The following is a 14195-nucleotide window of genomic DNA, read 5'->3' on the forward strand; positions in this document are numbered from 1 at the left end:
AGGGTGGGATGTTTATTCACACTTCTTGTGAAGCGTAATTATACAACACACATTTACAATAGAGAATAAATTAGAGGATGTAGAACCATAGAAGGAGAATGAGACCTTGTCAGATTATGAAAACTCCCACATTGTCTACATTGGATGTAGATGGCAATTAATGTCAGCGTGACGTCCATGTGTCAGACATTTAAGTGCTCAGTCACAAATGTAAATGCCTCATATCTGTCTCAGTCTGAGTGATGCAAGTGCAAGAGAAAGCAAGACTTTGTTTTCCTTTGTATGCCAGTGAGTTTTTCTTTGCAGCCCATTAGCAACATATTATTAAGGTCACTGGTGTGACACAGGGACATAATAATCAGTAATGTTATGCAAGGCCAGTCACATAAGAGAGAGGAAAAAATAGAAAGCTACATGTAATGTGGAAGGGGTCACTGGTACTGAGGAGCCCACAGAGAATAATCAAACCCTGCAGTGTAATGCCCCTCGCTTTAGCACCTTTCAGCTTATTGTTTTGGTTTACTGGCCCCCAAACTCCCTGCCTGTTCTCATTCGTAGGTTGTCAAATACTGATGCTTTTTCACGCAACTCTGCCTGTGATACCAAAACTGAAGGCACACTTTGGCGTCTCAATTTGACGCACCAGCTTTCAATTCATCAACAGCAATATTTGACACTCCGAGTAACTGAGGTAGTATGAAGAGCAGAGAAGTCTGTGTAGGGTCAACAGGAAGGCTGGTGGATGGGGCAAACAAACATGGACTTTCCCCTAGGACACCACTGTTTGTGTCCTGTGTGAAACCAAAAGTCAGTCAAGTCACATCTGTCCAGCCGTCACATTCTGACGTCACTAAGGTGATGCATTCACATATTATTACCTCTTTATTTTAACCCAAACATTTTGTTTTTTCTAAACCCTAAACTGAACTGCAAATGTCTATCAACTTTAACCGCATGTTACAACAAGTTTTACCCAGAGGACAGCTGTGTGTCACAGAGACATTAAAGGGTGTGTCTCAAAGAGACGTCGAGGGGTGCCTTCATCAGTGGTATCACACACTGAAGGCACGAGCAAGTATTGGTATTTAACGACTTGGGATGAGAACAAGTGCAGCTGCAGCAACCCCGCTGTCAATAACCTCATTTCCATCCACAGCAGGCAGCTGTTTTTAGCAAAACAGCTCTGATAAACCCTCTGTACACTATCTGCCCCTCACTAAACAGCACACAGACGCAGTTAGCGACCAGCTAAGTGAACATAGTGGAGCATTTAGCAGTTAAAGCGCCAGATATTTCCCTCAGGAGTTGGTAAAGATTAAAGCACAGCATGAGGGAGAATGAATATTAGACGGTAGATTCACCAGGTGGCCAGAAACATGACTCTCAATGAATACTAATGTTGCTCAGCAGTTGTTTGCTAACAAGTTCACAACATTATGATAATTTGTTCTGCTGCCCCCAATATATTATGCAGCTTTAAAATACAGAATTGCCCAAATACTGCTAATATTTTACATTTTTCATTCCTGTCACATCAATGGTGTGTGCTCCATGAAAGTAAGATATTTTCATAATGACTTTATAAGCTCAGCAAATACTCTTAAAACTGTACTTGTACTGAACATGCATGCAAGAACACTGCTTTACTCATTCATTCATTTTCTGTAATCGCTTATCCTGTTAGGGGTCACAGGGGTGCAGGAGCCTATTATTCACTCATATTCATATTCATTTACAAACACTCATATCTTACTGTACAGCATGTACTGTCGTGGTGTAGTGCGCTGTATTCTAGGTGCATTGGTTTCCCTTTTGAGTACAAAAAGAAAATAAGACTCATAAAATCTCACAGGAGCAACTTGCAGCACGTGTCAAAGCAACTTCCAGTACTGCTCACGGATGACACGTGCACAGCTACTGCCCGGACTTTAGAAAACCTTTGTTTCCAGTCAGTTCAGCTGTGAAGAATGAAAATCTACAATGGGGCTTTAAGCTCTATAGGTAGGTAATTACAGCCTATGTATAGCTATACAGGCAGTGTTATTGAGAAATTCCTCATAGAGGCAGTGGATGCACAATAAAGGCTTTCTTTGTACACAAGACGCTGTATTCAGTCATTAAGCAGCAAATATGTCCATCAACATCCATGAAATGGTGGATGTCCTTGATCCTTAGCATGAAAACACTGCTTTGCCTTGACTCCCACTTACGGAGATTTGCCAAACCATGTTCATGCATTTACACTCTATAGTATTTATTAGCACAGGGTATTAAACAAATTACAATATCAGTATCAGTACCCTTAAATTGACACAGATACCAATAGAGTACTTCATTTGATACCAATAACGTGAATAGAGTGGCGTGTAGTATAGCAACTCTTCTGAACATTTTGGTAGCATTTTGGCACACTGAACTGCCAACTCAAAATACACCATGCTTAACTTCACCAAACCACTGCATGGGCTGTAACTTTAGCTGCTGCTGCTGCTGCAGGAGTGTGAGCTCTGTGCTAGGGACAGAGAGTCCTCCTGTAGACACACACAGTGACAGGGCTAACTGTTAGCATCTCAATGCAAATGTTATGTTACATAGTGGTTATTAACCGATTTAATGACAGAGTCGACCTGTTTCAGTGTCAGTGAGAGTTTGTTTGGCTGCTGTTGTGTTAGCTCAGGTTAACCAGACACATGTTGAACTTGCCATCCACCAAGAGCAGCTCTAGAGACGGCAGCAGAGAGTTCGTTGGGACTGTAACGGCTCGATGTTGGATATTTGCCGCTGCCGCTGTGTAAGCACATGCCAACAGGGCAGACACTGAACTGACCGTTTGCCTAGGAGATCAGCTCCACAGACTCAGCAACAGAAAGTATGCTGATCCGGCAGGGAGTCAGGACGGTGTTGGATCAGATCCCCAGTGCAAAAAGGACCAAATGCAGCTATCGTTTGACAGTAGACATTTTGATACCACTTGGCACTGGGTTATTTTGGTCAATACCATAAAGGTTTTGAGTACTGATATCCAGCCCTAGACTCTATGCAGCAATTTTTTTATGCAGTGTGTAACTCCTGGAAAGAAACCTTCTTGTAATAGAGGGCTTGGTTGACAGAAATTATTTCTCAATGTGCATTATTTTAGGGGTCATTAAATCCTCTGATGAAAGTGCAGCGTCAGTCAGCATCATCTCGGGTCACCCTGTCAAGCCATCACTAACACTGTCATATTTTCCAGGTCGATGTCCTTTGCGAATAAGATGCTCCTGTCAGTGATGTCAGTCTGAGGACAGCATGTGCATCAACTAAGAAGGCTTTGACTATTTGACTTCTGTGTCATAAATGCCAGTGAGTCACCACCACTGCTTTGGCAAAGACACAGGGTGTGGACGCTGGCCATCTGGGCCAAGGAATGAGGACAGAGCCGTGGACACACAGACTGCCTGCGGGGCATGCAGTCACTTGGTGGTGGCTCATAACGACACTCCCAACAATAGAGACTGGGCATGTTGACAGTGTGCTTGTTGCTATGGCAATGTCTTTGCACCAAGCAAAGCACTAAGCATTAAGTCTGTGAATTGATAATTGGTTTATGGATTGATTGATGTCAAATCAAGATTGTTCCTTATATTGTGATGCTCGCAGGCCCTTGAGGGTGTAGTGCTCATGACATACCAGAAAATGTTTCTGGATGGACAAAAAATGAGAGAAAGTGTACAGTTGCCATTTTTGGGCATGTCAGACTCTACATTGTCCGACTTGGCTCGACGACCAGTTTCAAATGTACTTGGCTCAGCTGTTGTTTAAGCTGAAATGTAATACTATAACATAATGTTGACATGCAATGCTAACAACTGTTGTAGATGAATATGCTGTCAAACAGCTAAGACTGTTGGGAATTTGTTTAGTCAGTTTTAGAGTCGTCTTGTCATGAAGAGTTGAGGAACCTTTAAATTAGTGGCTTTAGATGAAAAGTCACGGGGTCACCAGAGTCGCTAGGACTTCATACCATGTGGACCATGGGTGCAGCCAAGTACTAGATTATATGGCAACCCATTACAGATTTCAACGATTTTAGTCTTTATTCTAAAACTATGATGTCACATTGTGTCCTTTGCTCATGGACCTTTGCTCTCCCTAAGTACAACAACTAGACATCTTGGACTTTAATGTGTAATCACTGACATTTGTAAATGTGTGTGGATCTCTTATTTCAGCTGAGCTAAACTTGGAGATCTCTCATAAAATGTGAATTGGAGCTGCCAGTGATACAGTGCAGCTGTTTGTCTTAGAGCCTGTGTACCTGGTATCAATATGTGTTTTGGTGATCTGAACACAAGTGGACAGCTGAGACACATCAGTGTTCACACCTGTGTCTGCCATGCATCTCGAACTAAGCACTTATGCTCAGATTTTATTTCTGCCCACATCACTTTTGCCAGAAGGTCAAATGGTCCTGCATACAGTTAGTACATCCACACTCTCACTAGCTGCTTGCTAGCATGCTCATAGTCACAGTCATAGTTGTGTCTGCAGAATTGAACACTTCTCCTTCCATAGGGCAAAATAATGGACGGTCATGCAACACTTGTCCAACTTGTTGTAAAATGGGCAAGTTATAGAGTGTTAGCATGCTGTCACCAAAATAACCACCACATCCTGCAGTGATGATGTAGTCCTTGTCTGGGACACATCAGGATACCTGTCCATTGTACACCCTGGACAGGTCGCCAGACTATCACAGGGCTGATACAAAGAGACAGACAAACGTTCACACTCACATTCACACCTACAGCCAATTTAGGATTGTGGGAGGAAGTCAGAGTACCCGCAGAAAACCCACGGGGACATGGGGAGAACATGCAGACTCCACACAGAAGGGCTCCCCCACCCTCAGGTTCGAACCCCCCCACCCTGACTTCACGCCAGGAACCCTCTTGCTGTGATTCATGACGGCCTTTTTGCTTTCCCTTCTCCACATGGAAGTGAGAGGTCAAGGGTCAACTACAGAGCTGCTTGAACGGATGCGAGTTCAGTGCCTTCAGTGGGGCAGCTGCTCGCTGTCATGAGGCTTGAACTATTAACCTCTGGTTGACTGGCAGGCTCCTTACGTTTATTACATGCCTACAGGCCATGGTGGAGAATTACTAATGTGGAAGAAAAAACCTGTTTCCTAAATTGATTCAACAGCTGATCTCTGATGAATCTCCCACAGAAGGTGTCTTAACTGTGAACTCAGTACCTGCATCCTGTCAAGAAGTGTGTCACTGTAGTAATTTATGCAGCAGCATGGGTGAGTGGCCGTTAATAAGCACTGGAGTTTCTCTGCTGCTTCTGCTGCAAGCCTGTTGCATGTACTGTAGCACACTGACCTACTTATGTGGTCTGCTGAGTGTGCCCTGAGACACAGGCAACAGAATGGTCAGATATGTCAGAGCTTCATTATCGCAACCTTTTCCTCGTTAACTCCGGGCTATTTCCGTCAGCCAGCTTGTGTAAGATAAAAGCTAGGGGTATATGTATGTTTGTGCATGCCTGTGTGTGTGTGTGTGTGTGTGTGTGTGTGTGTGTGTGTGTGTGTGTGTGTGTGTGTGTGAGGATTATATGTGCAAGACTGCGTGGGCATGTGTGCGCTATGTTATATATGTGTCATGTGAGCAAGAGAGATGGGTAGTCACATTAAAATTGCACACACACGCACACACACACCTGCTGGCCGATTCTTCCTACGAACTGCCATAAATGCCATCTTATGATCTTACCAGAGTCGACCTGTGTGTGTCCTCAATAAGCATCAGACATCATATCACCAACAAATACCACAAAATGGGGTCAGCATTTGTGTCTCCTGAGGTAACTGGCACATTCAGCATCGAGGAGCGAAACTAATATCATAGAGCAAAATCACCTGGCATATGCGTCATTTCACAGCACGCTTCAGATAAACAACCATGGAAGAATCCTCTATGACAGATCTCACCCTTTCAAAGGGAACCAACTGGATTTGCTGTTCAGTGTAAAAGACGTTTCAGCTCTCCTATGAAGCGTCTCAGGCATTTTACCATTTGGGTAATTTGCACCTTGATGTCCTGTTAGAGTTTTAAAGGTCATGTCACTCAAGATTATTCAAGACCAAACAAGTGCACTTGACTCCTGCTTTTAGCTATGACCACTAAGTCCCTGTGTTGTCTTATAATCAAAGATATTGACTGTACGGAGGAGAAGTAGGCCCAGTTTGACTGCTGTAATCTCAATTGATTCTTTTACTTGATAAACCTCCAATAAGCCCAATGGGAGATTCATTTTCTGCTCAATTACATCCTCTGTGACCTCAGGCTTCGGTGGCGGTACTTAGTGGAGTTGAGCAGAGGTAGAAGAAGAAGTAGGTCAACTAATCAGTTATCATCAGTGGCATGTGTGAAGGCTATTGAAAGGAAATCAAGCACTTTATTTAGCTTTTAGCCGTAGCCAGAGGCATTATGTTTTTGAGTTGCCAGTCCGTCCCATTCTTGTGTGTCTCAAAAACACTGTGAGGGAATTTCTTTAAATTTGGCACAACTCACTTGGACTCAACGATGACCTAATTAGATTTTCGTGGTTAAAGGTCAAAGTAAGTGTGACCTCACAAAACATGTTTTTAGCCATAACTCCAGAATTCTTTTGCAGATTATGACAACGCTTAAAACAAATGTCTAGTAGGATATAATGATGACGTGAAGATGTTATATCTATATAAGGTCAAAGGTAAACTTTACTGTGACATCATAATAAATGCATGCATGCATAGAACACTTTTCTGGCCTTTATTCAAAGTCATATCTCAGGAATAGAGGGGGAGACATTTGGTTCGATACTGAATTAGTGACAACCTTGGGTGCCCACCTTGAAACTGCTGATTGTATAGATTTTCTGTGCTGCATGGAGTAGATGTGTGAGGAGCATCCATGTTTTCACAGACATGGATGTGAACTGTAAGTGCGACTTGATTGTTGTTTGGAGGCATACAACTGTGGGGCCATAAAGATGTGTTTTATGTCATGCACTTTGATGCAAAGTGGTTTATGAATCACTGCAAAACCTCAGAGGGACATACTGTTTACTTTTGTGTTAAATGTTTCGCTCCAAGAAAATTCCATTTATTTAATATTAAAAGATCTTTAATCCCAGGGACGTCAAAGACACACGCAGCATTGTGTTTAAAAGCTGAAACGCCAGAGTGCATCAATGCATCTCAGTCCAAAATCTAAATAAAACCATTTGTTTCAAGCAGCTCTTAAGCCCATTGAGATTCTCCATGACCTGACAACTTTCACTGTGTATTTTAAAATGCATTAACGCACAGCAGCATCGGTGAGCCTGGCAGCCAAAACACGAAAGCAAAGCGTAAGCTAAGAGTTCAATCAGAGACACTTGCGTCAAGGATTTGACCACTTACCATATCCAGGAGGAGGACATGGGTATACAGTATGATTTGGCAGAGGAGTCTCTGCTCTTTGAGGAAGCTCGCAGAGAATCTGAGCTGCACAGGGGTTTCATGGACATTAAAGGCAGCACTCAAACAGTGTGGTATTCTCCTGACCTTGAAACTGACTTTTCCCGTCTGTGTTTGGTGCACAGTGCACAGGTGGGAGTTTCATTCAAATGAGGCAGTGCAAAGCAAGTTGTTGGTATTTTTGGTGGAAAGTGGGTTTCAGACTTTCCTCTGAGAATAGATGTCTTAGAACTGACTCGGTTTCTGGTTTAGTGTCAGTTTTATCGAGAAGAGCAAACACTTGCAGCACATGCACAGAAATAAGAGAATAATAGTTGAAATGTATATAAACTATTTAAATCAAACACTTTCCAGCCAGTAGATGTGTTTCATCAATCATTTAGTGTTGTTAAAGCAGAAGTGTTGGCAAAGCAGTTTGAGTTTGTAAGAATCACAGAGTTGCACCATCTATTTTGTGCTGATTGTTGTGCTTGCATCATTTAAATAAGGCTGTAAATCTTAATTAAATCATAGACTCCCAGTGTTTAGCACACGAGGAGGAGGTTGGGGTGGCGTGTATCAGCAGAGTCAGAGTGAAGTGTCAGGTTATAATGGCTATAGATTGGATGTAACTGTAGCTGGTAGCCAAGCAGCTGATGAATGAGCCACTGATGCCAAAGCATGAATGAAGCAGCGAATGCCAGCACAACTTCAGTGCTCTGGCAGAACTAATGCTGTGCTCCACTACTAAAAGACTGTCCAATTTAGCACCAAAAGCTGTATGACAAAGACTGTCTACAACAAATAAATGTGATAACAATATTAATATGAGGGAGTTAGGTGATCGTGTTGCTCCAGTAGCCTTGGTTAACCAAACCTATCTCCACAACCTATCTGTGTCAGTACTGGAGAAAGTCTGGAAACACATTGTCATTGTGCTGTAAGGGGCACAGTGCATTTCTCTAAACCAATCACAGCTGCCTTGAGCAACACTAGCCCAGGATGAAAAATGGTGCCCTTGCAAAATAGTGTCAAAGAGAACTAGTTTTGAAGGTAAATTTGTACATGGGGAGGCGAGCACTGTCAAAAATGGCTAAGTCTCTGCAAAAGAAAACACAGCAAAAACCAGTAACAGACGTACCGTATGTCGACTGTCAACTTTTACTGATTAAGAAAAACAAAGATAATTTGATAATCAGTGCCCTAGAGGTGAAGTCTGACTATACTTAGCTCCAGAGGAGCTCACTGGACTCATTGAAACCACAGACGATTTGCTAGTTATATGTGGCTCTTGCAGAACATTAGATTATTAAGATGATATCACAGAGGGGCATGTTAAATGGAATGGATTGGTACATGGGTGAAGTTAATGTCACTGCTGCTACCAGGGTAAAAAGATGAGGCAAATCAACTTAGACTGGCTCTGTCCCAAAACAAATCAACATCGGACATGAGAGTCCTGCGGGACGGATTCTGGGCTTTGTCGAGGTACATTCACAAGTTGTTTTATTTATTGCAGATTTTAACAACAGTTCACTGAAAGAACAAAGCAGACATGCCAAAACTTTCCATTTCCAACATGTAGGTTGTTAGCTCAGAGGTTGGTTTTGTTTCCTGTTACAAAGGGGATTTTGAAAACGGAAACACAAAAGTCCCATTTTCCACCAAACACTTTTGGTATGGTACCTTTGGAACCAAAAGTAACCCTTCAGACATGGCACCTAGACACCTAGGTCCATTTAGCGTTTCTACTGCAAACAGTACTGTTTCATGTGGGTGGGTTTGGCGTCACTCACTGCTCCATCCATGCACTCACTGTATTTTCTCATTACCAGTGACACAGATGGAAGTCTGCACCTTGTTTATTGAGCACAAAACAGGGTTGTGTTTTTGCAACAAAATAAAACAAGCTGCAGTGAGAGTCTCTCTCTATGGGATATTTAAGAATAGTGGGTTTGTGGATTTAGTCCTTCTGAGGCAAGCTCGAGGGTTTAGTGTCGCTGGAACCCACAGGAACAACGCTGAACCCGCAGTTCACATATCCCAGTTGAAATGAATATATATACCCTTTGAAGATCAACTCATTACTAAATGTGTATGTCATATAAAAACTACAGTAATGGTTAAAGTTGTAAAAGTGAAATTAAGGTATGTTGATGGATTCACCACATGCATTGAGTAACTTTACAAGTTAACGTTCCACCTTAAAAGTCGCCGGCAGTGGGCCCATTGAATTAAATTATTTTTTCCCCAACTCCAGCTGCAGCAAGAGGCAGCAAAACATCCTTTTATTTTATAGTTAGTTTACTAATAAAACTCTCCACGGTATGAACAGTGGTTACTGTATAACTCTTGACTTGACTGGGTTAGCCACAACAGCCTATTATGAGTCTTCAGTGCAAAAATTAATTAACAGTATTAATCTGAGTGAGTGAATTATTCATTCAATGGAACAAATTAACTCAAATAGCTACTGTAATTTATGCTCATGAATGACTGATTCAGGTGTCACGACACAAGTTTAAATAGCTCGAGTTTACACGAAAAGTGCATTAAGTCGAATTAGTAAGAACACTAGGCGATAATAGTTTTGAATAAAATTGCAGTTTTTATCCATCAGTTACTTTCTTTTGGTCTGTACGTGTAAAATACTCAACGAGAGTAAAGTTGATAAACTTTAATAGACACTAGCTTATAACAAAATCATGCAATTATCTATGAATCTTATTTAACCTATTTCAAGAAATATTTTATGTAAGGCACATAACATGAATGAACTCCACTGCACTTTGGACACATTTAATCCGACTCACCCCGTCTTAAGAATAGATGGCCACCACAGATTTTAAATCAGACTCTGCAGCTGAATACAAGATTAGACATTAACATGGACATTTCTCCCCGTGGACTTTGAAGTAGGGCGACACAGAGACCTAATTTCTGCCAGATAGAGTGATATATTATGTGGGTCAGCCTCCTGGCCAGTTTCACAGTTTGCATCATCCCAGAAGGCATTGTGATTCCATATCTTGTGAATAAATGACTGTAATATGTCTAGGCGTAGCTCTTGAGACAGTCTGTCCATATAGCTCACTGTCTGCTCATTATGAGACAACGCGTTCCCTGTGGTTTGTGACGCATCTCCCAAATCCATCTTCTATGGGCCTTCCCACATGATCTCTCATAGTTTATCTTGTGTCGTTGACATGACACAACACATATGATTGAAATGGGCTTATATTTCTCAAGGGTTGTTGTACTTCCTGTTGCTGTACGTTAACTCTACTGTATGTGCATAATCCCTTTGATGTATTTGTTAATACATTATTACATGGTGGCTTTATTCCATACTGTGTTCAATATTTGGAAACCTTATTGACACTTTCAGCTATAGTCTGAAAATCTCCATGTTACATAATGTACTTAAACTGATTTAACAGTACAGACTGACACCGTCTGATGCTAATGCACAGAGTGTATATACTGTGTACTTACACCATGTTTTTGCAGATGTAGAGGAGATTACTATTAAGCACTAAAAGAGCACTAACTTGTTCTTCAGTTATGAGCTCAATTAGTGCAAGACATGTAAACTGTCAAAAACATCTACCAGTAAAGTATAATAAATGCAATTAACTTCTTATTAGCCTAATTTAGAGCTTTTGTCAGCTTTTACCTGCCTACCTTGACTTATAGGCTGCTCCAGTTTTATTTAGTGCTTATTTAGTTATCAGGGTTTGCTTATATACTTGTCGCTGAAGAAATAATTGGACATTTTGAGATATACACTTACTCGCTTTCGTTCCAAGAAATCTGTCTGTTTGATATTAGCCCATGGCCAGCAGCAAGTTAACTCAGCATAAGGCTTTCCTTGTTTGCACGTGGAAGGGCAGGGAGGTTTGCTCTCTCTTCCTGAGGCTTTCCATATAGTTGCAGGGACGAGGCTTTCTGCATAAGGCTGCACATGGAAATAAAGTTTTCTTTGACTAAAATGTTCCTGACTGAAATTAAGATCCCTTCTCCAAGAAAAGTAAGGTAAGGTAAGGAGAAGGGACACTGAGTGACTGATCATAAATCAATAAATCAATCATTCGTCAAATAAATTGGGGGGAACAAAATTCACCTACCAGCTAGTGGTTGACCAATAGTGGATTTTTAAAGGCCAATATAATAACCATTGATTGGAGCAGGAAAAAGCCAATATCATCCCTGCGCACACACTCCCCAGTCCCCATAAAGACAAGAAAAAAATGGAAATTAACAATCTTTGACTTTATTAGAACTGTTGAACTGAATCTAAGTCAAATGAATACCTAAATGGTGATTTTTTGTAGAAATGTGTATGAAATTCTTTAAAATGTTAGTTACTTTTTAGTATTTTTTATTTGGTAGCCTATTTTCATTCATTCATTCATTTTCTGTAACAGCTTATCCTGTTGGGGGTCACGGGAGGGCTGGAGCCTATCCCAAACGACATTGGGCAAGAGGCGAGGTACACCCTGGACAGGTCACCAGACTATCACAGAGACACTCACATTCACACCTATAGCAATTTAGAGTCACCAATTAACTTGCATGTCTTTGGACTGTGGGAGGAAGCCAGAGTACCTGGAGAAATCCTACAGTGACATTAGGAGAACATGCAAATTCTGCACAGAAGGGCTCCCCCACCCCGTGATTTGAAATCCCCATCCCGGGCTCGAACCAGGACCCTCTTGCTGTGAGGCGACAGTGTTGCCCTAAATACCTATATTTTTTTTTTAAAAATGTAAAAAAAAAAAAAGTAATAATAATAAATTCTACAACATGCTTTAAAGAGGAGTTACTTTGTATTTTCAAAATACTTAAAATTATCTTCCCCTGAAATATAAAAAACAAGACTAGGTCACAACATAGTTTATGGCTGTAGTGTGTATGAAACATTGAGTTTTTTTTTATTTGAAATTAGGCCTTTTAATTTGAAATGGAAGAGGCGGCATTTGTCTTACTGGCTAGGGCTGAGTGAAAATCAAATATCACAATATTTTTTGGTTACATACCTCGATTTCCATATTGTGACAGTATTGTAGGGTTGATTCTTGGTGCTTTCACAAAATATTTACACAATGAGATTTTTGATAAATAATCATCAGTAATGTGGATATAATGACAAAACGAGTAAAGGCAAATAATAGAACAGCTAAAACAGTCAAACAAGTTCATTAGATTACATCACTTTACTGTAATACAGCAACACTTAACATATTACGACTACAGTCAAACCAATTAATCAGTTCACTTCTACTACCAACAGATCTAAAGTTCATGAATTACACATTATATCTATTTTTAATCTGTACAAACACTGAAGTGTAACTTTGAACAATTTGATGTCCAACACATAGCCTAACCCCCTTTAGAGGCTCTGGAGGGCATCAATCTTTTCTAACACATGATAAGAAAAAGTAAACATCTCCCGAAATACCAGACTATTTCTTTGAGTAGTTGTTTGTAATGTTGATCTAGAGTTCAGGTTATTCTACTGTTGCAGTCAGTAAATGTCAGCTCGGATGAAAGCATCAAATCAGTGTGTATAGGAAAATCACATACATGACTCAGACCTGCAATTAACTTTAACTAATGAGCCGCAGAAATGATGTTGACACTCAGTGGCCCATTTTCGAGCCATTCCATTTTGGCTGATGTCTCATCTGTTGGTGATTCACAGAATGACCCTCTGCTGTCATCATAATCTTCCCTCTTGTTTATAAGTTACAGCTGTTCTGACACTGAGAGTTGGAAAACAGAGCAATCTCTGAGGACCACAGATGGTGCTGGTGTGTGTGAGTGCATGTTAATTTGTGTCTTGTTATGCACATGCACAAGTTTGGGTGCAAGATAGGAGCATGATGAAAAACAGAAATGGAAGTCAGAAAGAGAGAGATCTCCTTTTAATGACAGTAGGAATGACACATTTGCATAAAGCAGTTTGTCCTTTTTCTGTATTGTTGTAGGAAGGTTTAAATCTCTTTGAAGTGATACTCCAAATATCGATCTTATCATAGATAGACCCTCTAGTTGCACTACTGTCTGTAAAAAGTTTCTGAACAATAAAGTCAGAACTCCTTTTCTTTACATGATGATTTCGAGAAACTTCCCTTTGGCATGTTTTTACTTTCTGGATTCTTGAAGCCAAGAGATGCACAGGCACATGGACGATATTTCTGAATGAGCAGCAGCGTTTATCATTGCTGTCGCTCACCTTGAAATCAGCCATTGTCATCAGAGCTGAGCTGTCAGGACGTGATAAGAGTTCAGCAGCTTTTGTGGCAGTGAATCAAACATGTTCATGAATATTCAAAGTGTAAAGGTGAGTCAGAGGCATTGGTAAAAGACAATAGTGTTGGGAGAGCTGGCACACAGCACCAGGGAATCCAACCAAGGCTGAATACAGCACATACAGCAACATGGCAGTATGTTTGTGTGAGCTCAGAGTGGTTTGCCATTGTTTTGCTGATATGAGTCGATGAATAAATACAGAGGGCAATTAACTCTCACCCACGACCGGAGGGGAAAACAATTCATTGCTCTCCATTGACTTTGCATTGAATGAAGGTGAATGAAGACTCTTTATCTGCTGACATAGTTTCTCTAGATGGCATTGCTCTGGCCTCTAGCACTACTGTAAGAAACCTCGGAGTAACATCTGATCAAGATTTGTCTTTTAATTCTCATTTAAAACAAACCTCAC

The sequence above is a fragment of the Epinephelus moara genome, chromosome 10 (genome assembly GCF_006386435.1).
Source record: "Epinephelus moara isolate mb chromosome 10, YSFRI_EMoa_1.0, whole genome shotgun sequence".
Taxonomy (NCBI): domain Eukaryota; kingdom Metazoa; phylum Chordata; class Actinopteri; order Perciformes; family Serranidae; genus Epinephelus; species Epinephelus moara.